This window comes from Tachypleus tridentatus, chromosome 8 (genome assembly GCF_004210375.1).
Source record: "Tachypleus tridentatus isolate NWPU-2018 chromosome 8, ASM421037v1, whole genome shotgun sequence".
NCBI classification, from domain to species: domain Eukaryota; kingdom Metazoa; phylum Arthropoda; class Merostomata; order Xiphosura; family Limulidae; genus Tachypleus; species Tachypleus tridentatus.
The window spans coordinates 144,954,284-144,975,040 of record NC_134832.1 but is presented as its reverse complement, the minus strand read 5'-3'; the positions used below and the strand labels follow the sequence as shown (position 1 = coordinate 144,975,040).

At 34.2% G+C, this 20,757-nt stretch overlaps 1 long non-coding RNA gene across 2 annotated transcripts in view; it reads right to left on the bottom strand.

Moving 5' to 3' along the window:
• The window catches only part of LOC143223684 (uncharacterized), an 85,917-nt gene that overhangs the window by 1,900 nt on the left and 63,260 nt on the right, over positions 1-20,757 (bottom strand). For both annotated transcript variants that reach the window (XR_013013043.1, XR_013013042.1), the window contains exons 6-7: positions 10,841-11,084; positions 4,559-4,671 (exon numbers count right to left, since the gene is read on the bottom strand). This is a non-coding gene — a long non-coding RNA (uncharacterized LOC143223684). The remainder of the gene's footprint in view (positions 1-4,558; positions 4,672-10,840; positions 11,085-20,757) is intronic.

The window sequence follows — 20,757 nt, the reverse complement described above, 5'->3', positions numbered from 1 at the left end:
TTTTTGTTAAATACTATTTGACATGATGGCCATTTTAAATTAGTTAGCCCTATGACTACTGGCTACTTACATCATAAGTAGATAATGTCTCTCTAGTCATATTTTATTCCAAAAATATAACTAATGTGTGAAATTTTTGAAGTTATAATTTTGAGATTTGAGAGAATTCATTACCCCCTAACTCATGAATAAAGCATGTGAATAGTATAATTTGGTATTTTGATCATATAAGATATAGAAGCCTAAATGAAGCAGGATGAGAATAAAGATGTGAAATAGAAGAAAGGAAAATCCCCTAAACAGAGGAATTATCTTCACAAGCCAACAAGGTGCAAGGGAGGAAAAACAAGCCAAAAAAAGGAGAAGATATGTAGAAGGATAAAAGTTTGGGAAATATTAATGACAAATAAACAGAATACCATGGGTGAATAGGAGAAGGAGAAACAAGGAGCATCTTGAGAGTGGTTTGAATACAGGCAAAGTGAGGCACAGCAGGATCACATTAATATTCCATCCACAAGAGCAGCTCACAGTAGAAGATGACTCATCTGGAAGAAGCACATCCACAAGTAAAGTGTAAGAGAGAGAAATGCATGACAAATTAGGGAAAATGAAAATTAATCCAAAAGTCAAGAAACGAAATCTGCAAGATGCAGAACAGTAAGTTTATCACAGGAAAAATCTGGATCCAGAAACCAACAATGGAAAAATTCCATTCACACTGAGAAACTTCTTTGTAGGAAGTGGACAAGTCAGAAAGGAGGCTAACTGGTGGGAAAAGCTGAATCACCTCGCAAATGACCAGAAGAGACCAGGCATGAAAATAAAGAGCAGAAAAGTCTGAATGCAACAACAGTGTTGAACAGTGTCAAAGAAGGGACAGTTATAGAGGAAAAGGTAATCGAGGATGAATGTGTGGCTGAAAGAGTCACAAAAACCACAGCTGAAATGGCCAGAAAAAAGCTATCACAAGCACTGAACACTGAAAGTCAAAGACAAACAAAACCACCTGAAAAAGAAAGAGAATAGGAGGATGGACAAATACATAGGTCCAATCTTAACTGAAAAAAATCAATAGCCAGAGCAAGAAGGTGACAAACAAGACACCAAAATCAAGACAACTTTTAGTTAAAGAATATTGCAAAAGCTTCAATACAAGGAGTACACTACTGAAAGCAAAGCCATTGGACAACAATAAAATCAAGAGACCACTCTGTCAGATAAATGTTATCTGGACAGGAATTTCATCCATAACAAAAGCACCCAGATCATGACATGTAATGATAGGAATATTGAGCATGTGAACCCTAAGAGAAAATCCAACGCATGAATACAAAGAGATGGAGAACAGGTGTTGTCTGCCCTGGTAATTGAGATAAGCAACCACATAAGAAAAGTTGGAATGAATCATTGGCAGATGATTTCTTGCCAAATGGAAAAAAATTGAACTAAAATACAACCTACTGTGAGAAGCTCCAGTACATTGATAGGAAAATATCTTCCAGCTGCAGACCAGAAATATAAATCCTCCAGTTGAGCAACCCACAACCCTCCACCTCTAAAGGTGTAATGTGGAAAACTAGAAGAACAAAAGGAAGTAGGAAACTCAAACCAACGTGCCAGCTATACCTAAACACCAATGCCTATCAATGAAAAAGGAAGAAGTGAAGGGTAATAAGAGCTGACAAAGGATTCCTGTGACATTCCACTGGTTCACAAAAAATCCCAAAAAAGCCTGACTTAAGGGGCTAAGGCTAAGTGATAGAACTTTCTGAGCTGTAATCAGACTGAATTTTTTCTGTATATAAAGAGCACCACTAGACAATAGTTATTTATGGGAGTGGAGGTAATGTGTTATTTCCGTACTTGATAAGAACTTTCCTAAAAGTATCTAGTTTCAGAAAAATATTGAATTTTTATTTTTTCTACTATTTTTAATAGATGTTCATTATTTAATATGCTTGGACACTAAATAGTTCAACTACAAGATTATTTCTATTTTAAGTATAAAAATGATTTTTATATCTTACAGTTTCATGTTTCACTTGCTTACTCTATGGAACCTAAATAAATATCAAAAGATTTTTTTAAAGTAAATGTTTATACTTTATTTTCCATTTCCTCTAACACATCATAAACCAGTTATTATCATAAACATACAGTGGAATTAAGTGTTTAAAATTAATATATTCATTAATATAATCTTAAAATACATTCTTTGGGTCATACACATATTTTTACACTTTTCACTTAGCTTATTTTTAATGTTTTCTTTCCATTTCTTTTATTATTTATGCTGAGACACTTCAATGGGTGTTCATGGACAACATAATGTTATGATTGGTATAGATGGTTTAGTTTTCAGCAAACTTTACTGTATTTACTTAGTTAGGTAACAACTTGTTGAGTGATATGAAATGTTTAAGAAATCAAATATTAATTTTAACACACATATAACACATAATTAACAAAATTATAAAAGTAAGACCTAAATACACTTTATCTGATTATCAAACTAATATGTTTAAGGCAAGATAAAATAGCTAAGTGTTAGGGACAATGATCTCAAACAACGTACTTAGCAATTGTACATCTTCATAGCTAATGGTTACCGTGCATGAGATTGCAGATAATATGCTAGAATCATATTAAGAAATCTGCTAAGTGCAGAGCCCCTGTGTCATGATGTTGTTATAGTGTGAATGTGCGTGCAATTAATTTAAACTGAAATAAAAAATGATCCTGCCATCCATCAAAAAACTACTGCAATCAATGCATCCATAGTAGATGTTCATCCTCTATACATGTATGAATCATATATATATATTTATATATTTAAAATTAATTTTTTTAATTAATTGCTAATGGAATATTTAGTACATGAATTATATACTGTAATAATAACTATACTAGACATATAATACACTTTTTTATTAATTTCAACTATACAATTGCAATATTTATGAATCTTCCAATCTCTTGTAAGATTGTTACTGTAAATATACAAGATTTACTGAAGATAAAATGTTATGTCGTATTTGTTTTAGTCTTTACTTCAAATGCCATTAAAATGGATTATAACTGGAATTTGTAATCGTTATAACTTTTAAAATCTCACTTCACATCACTCTGTTTTCATAAACTTCTTTAGAGCTTTATTCTAACTATTCACTGTCTTTCAAAACATCTTAACTAAAACCTGGACTGTTGTAAAGGTTTCACTGCAACTGTAGACTTTATACAACTCTGTATTGTCATCAACTCCTGTAGTGCTTTTACTTCAAACAGTCATTATGACTGGAATATATCTTAAGTAAAATTTGTAATTTTAGACTCTTGTGAAGGCCTCATTTCAACTCTACACCTTGCATAACTTTGTATTTTCACTGACTCTTGTAAGATATTTACTTCAGTTATATAATTTTCACTGTTATTGTTTCTTAAACTACACAATTCACAAATTCTGATCCAGAACAGACTTAGTATAAAAAAAGTCTCACTGAATTAGTTTACTTTTTCAACTATGATGAGCTATGAAAGGGCTAGCAGTAACAACCCTTTACAATAGCTATTTCAATTTTCACTGGTGTGAGCCTTAAATTCTAGCCAGTGTGATCCAACCATATATAGTTTTATCTCAATATATCACTAAATGTTTTTTTCACTATAGTCTTTCATTATCACATTGTTGGGTTTACTTCTGTATATTTTACTAGACTATTAAGACTTAGCTAGGTGTTTCTACTACAGTAATTCTTCCAATACAGTACTAATTGTATTTTGTTTTTTCACTAAAATTTAACTACAAGTTAAAGTGCATAAAAATATATGATAACAAAGCTAAATGTTTTTTTACAGACAGTACAGACTATGTTTTCCAACATAAATTACAAACAATAAGACATACTTACCAGAAATATTAATTTCAATGGTATATCTTACTAATTATCTGTTTCTGAGGCACAGATGAGAACTGTCTCTAATTTTGATTAATTTTCAGTATCTTTAAACATAATTTTTGAAATAAAATAATTACAAAGCTAAAACACATAATTAAAAGTTCTGATTTTTGTCTGCAAGACTTGTGATGCTTCCTAATAGCTTAAAACTATTATGTAAAGATAATTGGTTATAATTTGCATAAATACAAAAAAAAATCTTTGTACCACTCCTATTCATTTTGATTTACTGTTCATTATAAAGAAGGTTTCGCAGTATTAACATACTATACGTATTAAGGACTAACATAAATATAGTAGGTTATTCAAACCTGGGGTTATAATAAAAATACCAAAAGTTACCAGAGAGATTGCCCAATTGATGAAACAAAGCATTCTAATTTTTATAAGTAGAAACTAAAGATAATTTATATTTAATTAACTATACTAATTACCATATTGATTTGTTGTTTTACACTAAGTACACAGCATGTTCTATTTAGAAATTAATTTATTAGTTTCAAATTTTAGATTAACTAACAAAAATTAAATAGAATAAAAAAGAATGTAAATTACTCTCTCTGAAGAAAAAATTACAAGAATGTTTTTGAATATATTACCTCAGGTTTCTCTGTTATTCTACCGTAGTTCTCTTCTTGGTTCTCTTTTGATACACTGATATTCAAAATGATAAGTGAAGGCCTTCCTCCTGAGGAATCAGCAACTCCGATTACTAGAAATATAAATAACATAGATTTCTCTGTAACAAGATGATATAAATATCAATCACTAACAACAAATGTTCACATAATGTAATAACATATCAATGTTGAATTTCGTCAGAAGGTAACCTAATAACACACCCCTTGTACTACCTTTTCTTCAAAGACAGTCATGTCTCACTTGAAAGACATGATGTGTGAAGCTGGATGACAGTAGGTGTGATTTATTTTCTTGTACAGATACAAAAACATGTCCTTTCAAAAGAAATGAAGGTGGTTCAGGTGCCTAATAACATCAATAGTTGCTTCTATTTTCTGTCCACTTCTTTACTACTAGTATAAAAACATGCAAAATTTTGTACACTGCATGTTTTTGAACAATAAATACATACAATATCAAAATTAACTATTTTGAGCTGTCTCAACATCAGTGACATGACAACCTTATGTTGCAGAGTTATTTTGTCAAAATACACAGATTCAGTTTGAGCATGATTGGGTGTAGCAATGCAAGGTATAAAAACATGACAAAACTGTTTTAATATAACACACTCAACTGTATGTATAAAAACATGACAAAACTGTTTCAATATAACACACTCAACTGTATGTATAAAAACATGACAAAACTGTTTCAATATAACACACTCAACTGTATGTACAAAAACATGACAAAACTGTTTCAACATAACACACTCAACTGTATGTACAAAAGCATGACAAAACTGTTTCAATATAACACACTCAACTGTATGTATAAAAACATGACAAAACTGTTTCAATATAACACACTCAACTGTATGTATAAAAACATGACAAAACTGTTTCAATATAACACACTCAACTGTATGTATAAAAAGATGACAAAACTGTTTCAATATAACACACTCAACTGTATGTATAAAAAGATGACAAAACTGTTTCAATATAACACACTCAACTGTATGTATAAAAACATGACAAAACTGTTTCAATATAACACACTCAACTGTATGTATAAGCATGCTAACAATTCATATTACAAGTCAATAATATACAGAAATTTGGTTTAAATAATTGCCTTAAAAGGGATGGACGTGTCTGGTTGGTTTGACAAATTGAGATTGAATGTTTAAACTTTTAATTAAATTTTGAATAATAATTCTATTAGAAGTCATGAATTTCACATTAGTTAAAATAAATTATTTGTATCACCATTTTGTGAACCATACTTCATTGATTTTGTCTAGTTCTGAAGGTTTGAACTTGTTTGTTAACTCACCTATCTAAGAGGTGTTACTTTGACATCTAATAACTTCCAATACTGATAAGTTTGATTTTTCTTTATTAGAGCATTGTTATTAGTTACATGGTTTATGTTTTAAAATTTGCTGAACCAATATTTTCTTCACACAAACACACATATATATATATATATACTTTTAGTCAAAACTCACCCCTTTTCATATCTTCCCACAAATGAACCAACTGTTTAACAGTAACATATCAAAAGCTTTTTATATATGATATTACGTTATTTAAAGTTCCATAGTTAGGATTGTTAAATTAGTTTTCACTAATCAATCACCATTACTTGAAAAAATTAAGTAGAATCGCTAATACTCATATAACACCAAATATTAGTGCAGAGCATTGGTATAATTTTCCACATAAATGGTTAGGTGTGCTTTTGTTTAGCATTTGTCCTTCTGTAACTTCAACAGTTTTTCTAATGATTATGCACTACTGCAAATACATAAATGAGAAGTATATTCATGTTTCATGTATTTGTGAGCTGTACAGATTTACAGAGCAAATGACTGGTACTGTACATCACAAGTAAAAAAGCATTAATTAATGAAAATGACAGTTAAATCAATTATCATTACAATAACCACTTAACCAAATTAATGTTTCCAGTTTTTCTAACTATCCAAGTAATCAACATGTTGTCACCATGATTTTTTCATATTGTTATATTTTATTGAATTCAATGTTCAGCTGAATAGATTAATGATGACATATGAAAATAATCAATTAATAGAAATTTGTGTTTCCAATTATCATTATTTTTGAATATTTCAACAACAAAAGTCTCATGTGAGAACTGAATAGTTAAATGTAATTCATCATTTGGCTTAGCAATTGTTTGATCAACTCTACCACTTACAATAAAAATAAAAAATGAAGAATGCTTTCACAAATAACCAAGACTACAATTTTCTTTAATACAGCTCTATTAGCTTTACAAATGTGATACTGACATGCAATTATCTCATCTCAAACCTTTCAAGATTGAGACAGAAAATGTGTTCACAGTTTCAGTCATGGTATATCAGCTGTAACGTGTATTTTCCTATTTTTAAACCATCACAACAAGCATAACATGAGATTAGAACACAGCGATCAGTTAGCAGTGTATCAGCATTAATCAAATTAATGATTCTATCAATAGCTGAAAGTTTCTTTAACAGCAGAGTCACTTTGGGGTTACCCACTGTAACCACCTTGGGTTATAGCATTGTAATCTATCAATTTACTGCTGTCCCATCTGAACACAAATTGTTCAATGAATGTGTAATAGTCTACTGTTAACGTTTTATACCGCTAATTAATTGTAATTAGATGGCTCAATTGTACATCACTGTCAGAATATACTGTCAGACTGGATAATGGATGTAGTAGTACATGGTGGAATCGCACTGATTACAGTAGTATTAGTACATGGTGGAATCGCACTGATTACAGTAGTAGTACACGGTGGAGTCGCACTGATTACAGTAGTAGTACATGGTGGAGTCGCACTGATTACAGTAGTAGTAGTACATGGTGGAGTCGCACTGATTACAGTAGTAGTACACGGTGGAGTCGCACTGATTACAGTAGTAGTAGTACACGGTGGAGTCGCACTGATTACAGTAGTAGTACACGGTGGAGTCGCACTGATTACAGTATGTGTATATGGTTAATTCAAACAAATGGTTCGGTTAAGCTAATTACAGTAGTAGTAAATTGTTTATTTAGACTAATTTTAGGGAGTAGATGGTTTATTTAGTATAGACCAGGTGACACTTTTGTCTACATTCTCCATTCTTTCATGTTATCAGTCAACTTCATTTTGTGAGTCATCAAGTTGCAAGTAACAAGAGGGCTGCAGGAATAAAAGTTTATTACAGCTAGAATAATGTAAAACATAGGTTAAATAAATCTGTTACAGCTGGTAAAATATGAAATATAGCTGGAATATGTCTGTTAGAGCTAGAATAATGTTAAACATAGGTGAAAAACAAGTTTGTTAGATCTATAATAAGCTATTCTTGTTCAGCACTGCCGTATATGCAACATTTTCTTTACACATGCCACAAGCCTTCTGCTTCCCCCTATTGGAATTACAAGATTCCATCATGCATCACTTCTTCACCAAAAACAGCATGATATGCTCATGTGACATGTGGCTCCCTCTACACTCCTTTATTCAACTATCACATCAAACTTTGGAAGAAGATGTCAGCACCAGAGAAAAGTGGGAAGGGAGATTGGGAAGTGTTAGAGGAGATAAGTACCTATTGGAAATACATTTTCAGAATAGGAATATTATAACTTTGATACAGTACTTCTTTCTTCTCACAAGATTAGTTAGAATCCCACTTTGAGAAAAGAGGAGAAATCAATGCAACAGAATGACAAAAGTACCCCATCCTCCTAAAGAACCTGAAGAATACTCCTGAAAATGAAATTCAGATCTGATGATCTGAAGAGAAGAACTGCACCACTTCTGAGTCAGGTATACTCTACATCAATGTGTGTAACTTAAGGGCAGAAAATGATAGGAGCACATTTTAGTGGGAATGAATGTGGTAGGAAAGTGATCCTATCTAGGGAAAGATATTGTAGCTCAATCCCACAATGAGAAAAGGATGTACTTCTGGATGTAGAGTGGCTAGAGTGTGGAGGACTGTACTCAGTACATTAACTACTTCCAAAATGCCTCATAGGCACCAACATCTGCATGAGGGTAGAAGGAGGATCATACCATCTTTAGTTTAAACCCAAAAACCAGGGGATTGAGAACCACTCCAAATCCTAGGTATGGCACAAAGATTAGCTCTGAGGTCTATACTATATAAGAACTACACTGACAAACACAACACCAACATTATTTATAAAATACAATGTGATAACTGCCACAACTTCTATACTGAAGAAGCAAGTAGAAAAATGGAAACCAGATTCACAAAACACAAAAAGTCACCTTCACACATTTTCAAACACTGCAAATCAAATAAACACACCATAACTGTAAAAAACATCCAAATAATAAACAAAGAAACAAACATAATCAAATGCAAAATTAAAGAAGCCTTACTTGTACAACAACTCAAGCCCAAAATAAACCAATACAAAGGAAAACCTTTATACCAATATTAATAAGTGTAATCAAACATCTAAGCCCTCAACTACACCCTCTGATACCTTTGTCAACCATGGAATACTATATTCAACATCAGTTGTTCACCCACAAAAAGTCCAGTTAGCCTTTTCTCAGTGTTTCTTAGAGGTGTTCACCCATGTATCGAACCTGATGAAATTAAACAAGCCATGGAAAGTTAGACCGAAACCAGGCTATATGCTGTCCATCATGTTTTTTTCAAAGCAAGTCCAAAATAAACCAATACAAAGAAACACCTTTATACCTATATTAATAAACACAATCAAACATCTAAGCACACCCTCTACATTCCTACACTCAGTTATACAACCCCCTTCAAACATGTGGTCAGCTATAGGTCAGTTACCTCTTTCTTTCTTTGTGAACCTGACGATGACTGAAGAAGGTTGAAACGTTTTCCGCTTCTCTGGATAAAAAATTTTCTCAACCCATACCAGCAATTTTTACATTTATATTTTTCTCTACAAGTGGGTTTTCTCCTCATCAAAGATGTTACCAATTATCAAATAACAATTCCTTAGAAAATGACGATTACTTAAGTTAATCATGCTAAATTATCCACAAAATATTTCATTAGTGCTAACAGAATTACATGATATACTGTAAAAGTGAAAAAGAGAAACAAAAACAAAACAAAGACATCTGATATGTACAAAATAATTACCAAGTACTACATAGGCAAAATGTCAATGTTTAAAACACAGATTCAGCATGAACTATATTTTTAAAGTGATCAGATAATTACTATTCTTATGCTTGATTTGTCAAAAGTATGACAGTATTTCTACATATAAAAATTCTTATTACTTAGAGAAACCAATGATTGTTTTTTTTAGTCTGAAATCAAGTAGGCACTCACTCTTTACCTTGCATTTAAGAATTTGAAAGGATATGAAAGTTATGTGACAATCCCAGTTGTTGTGTTCTCAGATTATGACTTCTTGAGTGAGAACTGCTGCTTCCTTGGTGGTATGAATTCTGTTCATTCTACTACATAGCATCCTAGTGTTTCCATATCTTTTGCTTTTCCTAGCTACACTATACAGCACTGTTGGAATTTTAATGGTTAGCATTTGCACTTCCTAGTTATGCCAGATTTGATACAGAGGACTTTTCTCCAAGTCTTCTAGCTTCTTTGTTTAGATTTATCATTTTATGAACTGGCACATATTGCCTGACGATGCTAAGTATGTGTAATACTACTGAAGTAATTTATTTCTTCATTCAGTAATGTTTGCTGCAGTACACACTATATTCAACTGTAACCTTAACTTCACCACTGTTTCAATAGAAATTTTTTTTACTAATCTAACTTACTTGTAAAATTTCTTTGCCAATCAACCAATCAGACTAACTTCCCCTTTTAAACAGATGCACTAACTCTTCCCATCTAATTACCATAAACACTGAACTAAATATTTCACTGGTTCACTCATCAATACACTAATTCTCAAACCCATATGTATATCATTGCTCATTTTCTCCCTACTGCAAAAAAAAAAAAAAATCTTAACTTTAATAAATTTTCTTATGACATAACATGCATTCTATAGCATCAAATATTTAAATTAAAATATTGCTCACAACATTACATTTTAACTTGAAAACAAAGTCCACATCATCAAATATTCATAATTTGAACACAGCATAATTAATTCAAACACATAATAAATACATGAAAAAGTTCTCAGTTCAGTAAAAAACATTAATACACTGAAAGAGTATTGTACAATGTAATGAAACAATCTTACCAGATAAGTTCCAACTATTCCAGTCATATACATCTAGTTTATAAAAATCACTCAACATAATATTTATCTTCAGTATCCTTGACTAATGAGCCTATACAGTCTTCATGTAATTATACGTCTGAGAATAATTTAGGTCAATCCCACTGTTAAAGTTGAGGACTTGGTCTAGGATCCCATAAAACATATGGTGGAGGTCACAAAGTAATCTTCAAAGTTCTATCCATCATGCAGAAGATGATAATCTCTGTTGAAAGGAAGAAAAGACAAATGTACAATATTATTCAATATAATTATGAACTACGGTCTAATTTATCTATATAACTTCATAGTTATGCAGTAACACAAAACTGTGAATTTTTACATACGAGATTTTTAAGTGTTTAGCTGCCAGAAACTTTAACCAAATGATAGGAATTTTGTACTGTACAAATGCAGTGATGATCCTAGCATCTAGCAAAAACGTATGAAATAACCTGAATCCAAATATTGTTTAACTATCAGTAAATCAAATAATTGCAATTGTGTTCATGGGCAAGGTTTATGGAAATTAACTAGAAATAAGAATATATAAAGTTACGCCAATAAAATATAGTAAGAAGCTTCGCTATTTATTCTTTATTGATCAAAAAATAAATCTTACCTAAACGGCGTCTACAATTCATACATCTAACAGTAATGGTCTAATACTAACAAGTCTAAAAATGAGTAAACACTTGGCAACCATCAAAATTAAATGGTAGCACTTTCAAGTGTAGCGTTAAGGTTTTAATTTCATCAATTTCTTTTAATTTTCACAATACATGCATTAATTAGTTAAAACATATTCAAATATATCCAGTAATTTTATAACACTTGCAACACTGGACCTATTTCTCACAAAAACTTGTCTAATGAGGTTTGTTTCTGCCTGCATTTTAAAATGTTTCTGAAGTAAGACATGGCATTGTCATTGAAAAGGTTTATACTGCGGTTTGCTACAGCTTTGTCATGGTGAAATTTTTCCACAAAACTTTGTAACTCTTCCCATTTTCCACACATTTCCTTGATCAGTGAACGAGGAACATCCTCCCTTCCTTCCTCTTCATCTGAAGACAATTCCTCAGTTGCCTTCTGTTGCTGCTTCTTCTGAAAGTCTTGGAGTTCTTCCGTGGTGAGCTCAGTGTTGTGGTCTTCCACCAACTCCTCCACATCATCACCACTCGCATTCAAGCCCATACACTTGCCTAGTGAGACAATATCCTCGACAACAGGCTCAGCCTCAAAGTCTCTATCTGCTACTGAGTTTGGCCACAATTTTTTCCAGACTGAGTTCATGGTCCTCAAAAACACTTCCCTCCAGGCTTTGTCTATGATCCTCAAGCAATGGAGGATATTAAAGTGATTTTTCCAGAACTCTCTGAGGGTTAACTCTGTGTCAGAGGTCACTTCAAAGCACCTTTGAAACAGTGCTTTGGTTTAGAGTTTCTTAAAGTTCGATATGACCTGCTGGTCCATGGGCTGAATGAGAGGAGTCGTGTTAGAGGGCAAGAGCTTCACTGTAATGAAACTGTACTCCTCCATCAACCCGTCCTCCAAGCCTGGTGAGTGAGCAGGTGCACTGTCCATCACAAGAAGAGCCTTGAGTGGCAACTGTTTTTCCGTGAGGTAATTCTTTACACTTGGGGCAAACACTTTATGGACCCACTCCATAAAAAATTGCCTGGTTACCCATGCTTTACTATTAGCCCTCCACATGACATTTAGTTTACTTTTCAGGACATTATTTTTCTTAAAAACCCTAAGGTTCTCAGAATGGTTCACAAGCAAAGGCTTAAGTTTAAGTCCCAACTTGCATTACTACATAACAATAGATTTAAACTGTCCATAATTGGCTTGTGTCCTAGCAGTGACTTCTTCTCCTTGGTGATGTAGGTCCTCTTTGGCATTTTCTTCCAAAAGAGGCCTGTCTCATTACACTTGAACACTTGTTGGGTAATAAAATGCTCAGTTTCTACATAGTCCTTAAATTCCCTAACAAATTTATCAGCAGCATCTTTGTTAGAACTGGCACCCTCTCCATGGCTCACCACACTATGTATGCCACTTCTCTTCCTAATTTTTTCAAACCACCCCCTACTAGCCTTAAAGGCATCACTTGTATCAGCACTCATTCCAGGGGTGTTTTTCAGGAGGTCAGTATGCAACTGCTTTGCTTTCTCACAAATGATGGTCTCAGAAATGCTATCACCAGCTAACTGTTTTTCGTTTACCCAAATCAACAACAGTTTTTCTACCTCTTCCATTGTTTGTGATCTTTGTTTCGTAAGCACTGTCACTCGTTTTGCAGCATCAGCTCCTTTGATGACCTCTTTATTTTTCAGTATGGTGCAGACTGTAGACTTTGCCATATCAAACTGTGTAGCAAAGTCAGACACGCAAACACCACTCTCATACTTCGCTATGAGAACTTTTTTCACCTCTACTGTGGCTCTAACAACTTTTCTTTTTGGTTTGCTGCTTTCATAATCCTTCTTTGACCCAATGGTGGCTTATTTATTCAGAATATTTAGAAAAACAAAAATAAAACAATAAGAAAAACGAGAACGTTCACAGCAGGTTTTAGCGGGGGTGTGGACTGAGCGACAGGTGCGAGTAAAATGTTTTAGGCAAGCTTGGTGTGGGCCAAAAATGGTCAAAGGGTCGTTCGGGTCATTTCTGGGGTTTCTGCCATGACAGCTTGGGTCGGGAACAGAGTTTATGTTCGACAACCGAGACATTTTTTTTTCAAACAATATGTTTAGAAACTGAATTGTTCGACAAGGGAGTCATTCGAGAACCGAGGTACCACTGTATATCAACTGCCTCGTGTCCATAAATCATTGATGATTATTGTATCACTAGAGAAGCAGAAACAGCTACCACAAAACAACAAAATCACAGAACAATGCACACACAGAAACCACAAAAACATAACAGATATGATTAAATAAAGGTGCAGATTATGAAGGCTATATATAACTTTGAAACTACAAATAAACCTATACAGCTATAAAACAGACTAAAAACATTGCACCAGGTGCCGACAATATACAAGCTATATTACTCAAAAATGGAACTCAGTTATTACTTGAACATTTCAAGGCACTCTTCAACCTCTCTCTCAAAACAGAATATATCTGTCCCTTGGAAGCAAGCAAGTATTCTCTCGATTTTAAAAAAAGGAAAAAAAAAACAGCAAATAAGCCACAAAACTACAGATCAACCAGCCTAACTAGCTATGTAGGATAATTTTTAAAGTTCAATAAGTACAAAATGGTTTCAAAAATTTTTGGCAAACAACAAATCGTTTAGATAGACTGGCCAAAACAGTAATAGATATTTTTTAACAAAAGAGAGTGTATGGTTATTTGTATTCTTGATTTAGAGAAGGCTTTCTATACAATCTGGCATTCAGGTCCAAGGTTCTGAATGTTAGAGATGGAACTACCACGAGGAGTTATTCACTGGTTATCAAACTTTCTAGAAAACATAAAATGTCGGGTAAATGTAGAGGGCACCTGCTAGGAATATTTTACTCCTGAGTCAGGGGTAGTTAGCCCCATATTCTTCATCATGTATGTAAGTGGCATGCTATTAAACGACCAAACTTTCTGTTTCACTTCACAATCTGCAGACAATATAGCTATATGGAAGAGTTCCAAAACACAAACAGCTCAGATTTTGAATTAACGAATACCTGGTCAGGCACCAGTCACCACAGAGCACAATGAATGCGATAAAGAACTAAAGAAAAGCCCCTTAAATGGAAAGAAAGTATGAATAAAATGTTATCAATTAAAGTCACACTGAAGAACATCCACTGGTGATGGGTGAAACTCTGGCAAAGAGTAAACTATGATATAATGGAGATAGTAAGAGATAATCATAATTGGTGTGGTCCACGTACCAGGTTAGAAGAATTTCCTCCACTAAACGACAAAGACAAGAAGCAAGGAGAAAAGAGATATGCAAAAACTAATGTGAGGACACCTGGAACAAATTCCAGGAGGAAGAAGATATGGAGGAATAGGCCAATTGAATCAAAGGATGGACACAATTAGTAAGAGTAGAAGGTGAAGGATCATAAAGGAAAGAAGATTGGTAGGGGTGTAAAAAGTCGAGAGGAAGTATTATGGGCAATATAACAACCCAGAGCCCTACTTAGTCACAGAAACCTATCCAGATACAGTTGAGGGTAAAGATGGGAAATGAAAGAAAATAAGACAAGAGAAAAGGAGGAACTTCCCTCCCAAGCTTCAAAGGCCTTTGGGAGAAAGAAATGATTTAAATAAACAAGATAGATAGGGTGATAAAGGGTGCATGAAACATCATTTATAAAGAAGTCTGACTGTTGACATCCAGAGGCTAAGAGTTTTAAGGGAAAGATAAAACATGAAACACGAGAAAAGAGATTCAAACAGAGATAAATTAAGGGAATAGAGGATCACATTAACATTTCAGTCTGTAAGGGTAGATCATCTGGGAGAGCGATGTGTCTGGAAGTGGGAGTAAAAACCTTATAGTATCGGGAAAAATGAAAGGTATCAGATAAGACTGCCCGGTATCCTGAAAGCAAACCAAGGATAAGGACGAGGCTGAAGTGATATCAGTATATGTGGGTAAATATTGGAGAAACCCATTTTTGTCATCCATAATCATTGAATAAAATTCCCATCTAGGGGTGAGAAAAGACTTCATGGTGAACTGGGAGTAGTGAAATAAAGTGATTGAGGTTGAGGTGAAATAAATTTATTACTGGCTACTAATCTCCAGTTTTCCTGGAGACAACAAAAAGGCAGAAATAAAACTGCAGGAAGGATGGGGAACAGGTTTGATGTTCTACTGTAATAGCAATTCCCAAACCACTTTTTACAGACACTGGCTAGTCACTGGATCTCGAGAAGGAGGAAAGGAAATGTGGTAAGAAGAGAAGGGAAAGAAACTGGACAATGAATCATTTTGACAGAACCTGAAACACATATTGCTTATTGACGAAGGAACACCAGTGATGGACAAAACTTGAACATCTGAGTTCCCAATGGTCCTGAACCCATTGTATGGTCACCAGTACTTGTGGCAATGGAAGGTGTATCATCAAGAAATCGAAAAGAAAAAGTAATTTGAGCAGAATGGACAGGGAAGGACAGGAAATGGGAAGCATATGAGGCTCTGACTAAGAGAAATGGGCTACAAATTTTATGAGTGGACTGTTTGACTGATGTCACTGGAACCATATAAAAAAGTAATGTCTCAGAAATGGGGCCACACATAGATCTCTAAGATATGTGGAGGGTAAATTAACCAAATTGAAATGGCATCATGATTTATTATGCCCAATAACAAAGAAATCAGGTATGTAATGCCAGAGATTAGGATAATATGTAGGATAAAGTGGAGTAGAGAAGAGCAAGGGTACTTCCAGAAAAAGTTTCATATAGTAGATGTAAGGAAGAAAGATATTATAATAGATTTGTAATGTTAAGATGCTAGCAAGAATATTGACCATAGGTAAGACCGACAAATGATTTGTGAGCTGCCCCCCCCCCCAGTAAGCAATAAGGAACATAACAAATGCTTGTTTTAAAATGTGGTGTAACATGTTAATCCCCTCACTTATATGTGAGGCAAAGTAATCAGCATGAATCTGAATATTAGGTGAGGGATAAAAACTAAAGAGGGTTGGGCAGATTACCATAAGTAGGGTTGAGGTGCATAAGGAATAGAGGAAAAGGATACAATATCACATATCTGATACACAAAATCCATAAAGACCACATGAGACCAATCAGACTCACTGAACTGAGAATGGAAAGAAATGAAAAATCTGGATGTGGAAAAAGATCAACATGCACATAACCAGTCTGTTCTGATGGAGCCTGGGGACAAAGACTGTTCCATGTGACGTTTAATCTCCTAGAATATAAAAGCACAGAGATCCACTGTCAGGTTGTCAATATCTTCAGCCTGAGAAAAAACACTGGTCACTATTGGCCCCTGAAGTGATAAAGTCAACTTCAGAATTCATTGCACAGAAAGGTTCAGCAAATTCGAGTGCAGAAAATAAGTTGACTGATGAACTGATAAATACAAGTAGAAGAAACAGGCTGAATGAAAGCAAATTAATTTTTAAAACAACTGCTTCATGAGGAAAAAGTCCAACTTGAAGCATTAAACACACAGAAGAGTACATCTGCATTGCCAAATGAGAAGTGACAGTTTGGTAGATAAAGGTAGAGCATGTGAGGATGTCACGTTCATATTAGTGAGGAAGTGCTGTATGATAACGTGCATGAGAAACAATAGGGGGAAGAGGAAGGTTTCTGGTGTGCATAAAGAAAAAGTTCACATATGGAAGGCAGCCCTCAACAAGAATAGTTAATATTGTGATAGGAAGCACGCACTGTATTTGAAAAAAACTGTTTCAAGAGGTGCAATGTGTTCTGAAATAAATATGATTTTCAAATTCTGTAAAGTGCAATTTTCACATAAGCGTGAATTGTTACAAATGGAACTTTATAATTTTAATTCAATGAGTACTGGCACTACAGTTTAATGAATTATATTACTTTGTGTTACTGAACTATATTTATCAGTGCTTTACATGAATTCAATGGTGTTATTAACAATATTTGATGCCCAGAGTATTACTGAGGCTGTTTAATATATTTATATGTCGCGTTGTATATTTTTGCATGTTACAAATTGCATTGGGTATTAGCCATCAGTAAAGTACAAAACTAGTAATTCTTCAGAGGGTCTAAAAATGTTACATTATTGAATGATTTATTGAGTAGAGCAGAAATGTCAAGGAGTAGAGTAGATGAAGCAGACTGGCGCAGTAGAATCGTGCTGGGCCTATAACTCAAAGGTCCGTGGATAAAAACCATGCTCTGCTACAATGTTTTTGGCCCGGCATGGCCAAGCGTGTTAAGGCGTGCGACTCGTAATCTGAGGGTTGCAGGTTCGCATCCCCGTCGCGCCAAACATGCTCGCCCTTTCAGCCGTGGGGGCATTATAATGTGACAGTCAATTCCACTATCCGTTGGTAAAAGAGTAGCCCAAGAGTTGGCGGTGATAACTAGCTGCCTTCCATCTAGTCTTACACTGCTAAATTAGGGACGGCTAGCACAGATAGCCCTCGAGTAGCTTGTGCGAAATTAAAAAAAAATAACAATTGAGTAATTCTAGAACTACTTACCTAAACTTTTTAAATTTTATTGCTTGAAAATATTTTGAATGTATACTCCTAATAAAAAGTTTTGATGACCAAGAACGGTCATTTTACATTAGTCTTCCATTTATTGTATGGCCTGGCATAATTTAGAGATTAGGGCACTTGACTAGTAATCTGTCTTTCATGGGATCAAAACCTACCACTATACATTCTCGTACATTTAACTATGAGGGTGTTATAACATACATTGGGCCTTCTTCCAGCATGTTCTTTGAACACGTTGTGTTTGGCAAACTCAATACTTTATGGGATTTATAGGGATAAGAAAACATAACTGCATTAGGTCTGCAATAAATGTTTGTATAAATAGATGTTTTTTTTACACATAAAAGCACTAACTATACAGTATTGTAAGTGAAATAAAAATATAAAATCATAATAACATTCATATATGTTTCCTGGACCTCCAAATTAAAATAAACTAAATCAAATAATACAGTATTACATCTTGTTGTAACACCTATGAATAATGAAAACCTTCTGTTGATGAAAGGAGTATGTGTAATGATAACATATCTGGAGGTTGATAGGTTAGTTTGAGGTCAATGACCATATCTGGATAATCAATGAAGCAGATGGTTTTCTGAATTTTGTGCAAAGCTACTCGAGGGCTATCTGCGCTAGCCATCCCTAATTTATCAGTGTAAGACTAGAGGGAATGCAGCTAGTCATCCCCACCCACTGCCAACTCTTGGGCTACTCTTTTACCAACCAAAGGTGGGATTGACCGTAACCTTATAATGCCCCCATGGCTGAAAAGGCAAGCATGTTTGGTGCGACGGGGGAAGCAGATAAAAAAGTAAAAGAAATGGGGTCAGAAGGTTTTTACATTAGCTAACTCGGGCTTCAAAAAGCCAGTATTTTTCTGTTATTTGGCTTTCCTCTGGAAATTTGGCAAGATTTCTCTGTAGGGCGTTAGAAAGTCGTTAAACCTTCTTTTAAAATTAATACTTCTCTCCATTGTGGGATCAATTTCCATAAGCCCATCTACCTTGTTTGGGAAACCGGACACAACCTTCGCTATGAGGATGGGGTAAGCAGGTTATGTCTCTTCAGTATCTTCATCACCATCACTGAAGGTTATTAGAGCTCCAAGTTCTTCATTCGTTGGCTCTTGGTAATGGGATTCTTGTAGCTCAGCCATCTTTTTATCTCACAATATCAGTAACTTTTTTCTCAACCATTGGAAAGCCCCTAAAATCGTTCATGACTTCATGCCAGCATGCATTTACGATAGTTTCACCTCACCCCATGATATTTTAGTGATATCGATGAAGTCCTTAATGCTATAAGCTTTCCAAAACATGGTTAAGTGTTGGAAAACACCAAAGTCTATAGCTTGGGTTGCACTTCGACAGACATTCCTCGCATAGTAACACCTGAACGTTTTTATTACTTTTTGTCCATTGGTTGCATGATGGATGGGGTATTGGAAGATATAAATATTATCCACACATTAGGATGGTTGGTTTACAGTGCGTCAAGGTCATGGACAGAACAGTTGTTAAAACTAGAAAAATCTCAAAGTCGAGGTTCTTCAATCTCATACACAAAATGATTTTTAGCCAGTTATTGAATAACACCCTAGCATTTTCATTTCATACTTAACAACAAGCAAATGTTGCTCATTCTCGTCGAATAATGCACTGGTATAGAGCTACATTTAAAGTCACCCGATATACTACTGCAAAAAAGCAGAGTGAGCTTATACTTAAAGGTCTTAGACATGGATTCTACCTTTTGCTTCTTGGTGATATATGTCCTGTTGTCCATAAGAGTCCTGTCTAACCTGCATTAAACACTTATTTAGGGGTATATCATTTTTCCTTAATGAATTCAAGAAATCGTGCAGATGCATTGCCATTGGCTGACTCTCCTTCACATTATGCAGATTGAAGCTTTCAATAAATTTAGCAAGCCAGCCTTTACTTGCTTTAAATACAATGGCATCCTAACACTTCCATCCACATTGGAGACTATGTATTGATACATACTACTCGCTTTCTTACATATAATTCTGCTATTTTTGTTCACTGATCCACTCATATTTAATAATTTATCCATTTTTGTTTCCATGAATGTATTCCTTATGTGCACTTGAGAAACCTCAGCATTTATAGGGACAGGATTCATAACACTTACACGGATTTTTATTCACTCCTACTAATCGTACATATGGAAGACTTATTCACGCCATATTCCCTTTGTAACTTATGAATGATCTAAAGATTTTCAGCTAATGTCATAACTTTGCAGCTTTTCTTTGCCTCACTAATATTTAAAATACTTTTCATGTTGATTCCATACTGCCATCAAAGGGTAATTATGAAAAGAAAAAAAAAGGCAAAAATTGATTTTTATGGTACTGACTTTAGCCCGCCAACTGAGACACGTGGTAGAGTGAGGTTCAGGAAACTGTCTAACATACTAAATTACACAACTACCTAAAGCCACCCTGTGTAAATTAAATTACTTAATCTCAGGAAATATTCAAAGTATACAAAAGTTTAATTAACAAATCACCCTTTCCTTACAGCCACATAGTTCACGCATTTTTCTTTAAAGGGGTAAAAAAAATGCTTTTGAGTGGGTATAAAAAACAATTGAGTAAAATGAGCATACTTAAACAAGTATTTCCAAAAATGGAAGTCTCTGGAGTTTTTGG